This window comes from Grus americana, chromosome 1 (genome assembly GCF_028858705.1).
Source record: "Grus americana isolate bGruAme1 chromosome 1, bGruAme1.mat, whole genome shotgun sequence".
In the NCBI taxonomy this organism is placed as follows: domain Eukaryota; kingdom Metazoa; phylum Chordata; class Aves; order Gruiformes; family Gruidae; genus Grus; species Grus americana.
In genome coordinates this window covers 166,523,503-166,525,369 of record NC_072852.1, presented here as the reverse complement: position 1 = coordinate 166,525,369, position 1,867 = coordinate 166,523,503, and the positions used below count along the sequence as shown (strand labels likewise).

Sequence of the window (1,867 nt, the reverse complement as noted above, 5' to 3'; positions counted from 1 at the left end):
CTCTCCCGGTTGTCTCTTTATATAGTTCTCTTCTCCCTGTTCATCAAAAATAAAGCTGAAAGGTTGTATGACATTTGACCTTGTTTGTGTCTTAATCTTGCTCTTGGTATCGTATCGAAACCTCCCCAACATTGGATCGGGACATTTTAATTGGCGTCATGGACAGGATCCATTGGGACGAGAGTGTCGTACAACCTTGTTGTGGTGTGCTGTGTGACTGTGCGTGAACGAGACGTACAAGCAAGTACGAAGCAAGTGCGGAGTTCCGATCCGCAGTTCTGCTCTCCCGCGAGGGAAGCAGCCGGAGATGAACGAAGTGTAAGGAAGGAGCGGATGTTGATTCTTTTTTATTGATACCTTGTGTATTAGTATACGGTTTGGCCTCCTGGGAGCGTATAGGGGAAAACTGGACTTTAAGGTGTGGCTCTCCTGGGACAATATTCCCTTTGTAGGACATGGCTGCCCAGAAGGCAGGCGATATTTGTGACTGTGCACCCAGATGGGCTGAGGAAATCGATGTTATATGATTTTTTGGAGGTATATGGATCTCGTCCCTCGCCCCTGAGGCAAGATTGGGCAAGGGACCATTGGTTCCACTTGCAAAGTGTAATAGACAGAATGACAGTAGTGCAGAGGGAAGCTAAGGTTAAAAAGGGGAAGGGAAAGGCTATAATTGGTGTTGTGTTGGGAGTGTGTTTGCCAGCTGTGGTGGAGGAAAGGAAGCGGAGGTCCTGTCAGGCTGAGGCTGTGGTAGCTTCTCTGCAGGCAGCAATAACAGCGCTGCAGGAACAGCTACAGGAAAATAAATGGGCGCTGGAGGAGGAGAAGCGCCAAAACCTGATATTGAAGGAGGAGTTGAGAAACCAACTCCTAAGGGAGACAGACACTCTAGCAAAAACAGAAGTACTGCTCGAGGAGAAAGGGATACGGCAAGTCTATCCCTGGGGAGACATAAAGGGAGTAAAGGAGGCCATAAAAAGCCCTCCCCATATGTGCCCACAAGTTAAAATGGAATATGTATATGAAGACAATAATGACAATTGCCCCCAGGTTATTACCAAAGAAATTCCTTTCACAGCAACCGAATTGGCCAAGCTGCGAAAGGACTTCGCAAGGACTGTGAGAGAATCCGAAACTGAATAGGTTTGGAGGGTGTCCCTGTCGGGCGGCGATGGGATTTTGCTGTCAGAGAAAGAGGCGGAAGGATATTGGGTCCCAGATGTGTTTTTAACCACTGGCGACCGCCGAGCCCCATGGTCGTTAACTCAGAGGGTTGCATATTGGGCGGGAGGGTTGAACCCCTTGGAAAGGGGAGACCCTCTAGCCATAACAGGTTCAGTAGATCAGCTGGTGGAAAGTGTGCAGAAAGCGGCTTGTCTGCAAATGATGTATGATCGGGAACTGAAGCCCAACCTGAGCTCCCCAATGCTGTTGCCAGTAGATCCCGAATGAATGACGCCCCTGATATGGGGACTTCCCAATTCTTTAAAACCTATCGGGATCCAGCTGCAGGGGAGAATTCAGAATACCTCTTTTAGTTGAACTCCTCGCCGTGGGAGCAGTACCGTTAGTATTAGCCACACCAATAAATAAATACACTTGGAAAGCAAAAGACACCAGCAAGAAAGTCCATAAGATTCACGCTAAGTGGATTATTCCTTCCTTCTAACTCGAGAAGCGAGTTTGTTTCTGTTCTTGTTTTTCAGGACGGAGCAGCTGACCCAGACACATACCCTCAGAAGAAGCCAAACGGACATCGATTGTGGTTTAATCAGAATGCGCATGCTATTTTTGATTATTCTAATTCAGAAATGTGTTTATGAAGGTGACGAAAAACCAATTCCTCTACCTTCCCCCGACCCATATG

General features: G+C 47.6%; 1 pseudogene; it reads left to right on the top strand.

Moving 5' to 3' along the window:
- The first annotated feature begins 516 nt into the window (after window positions 1-516).
- On the top strand, window positions 517-1,542 carry LOC129204893 (uncharacterized; annotated as a pseudogene).
- The last annotated feature ends 325 nt before the right edge of the window (window positions 1,543-1,867 follow it).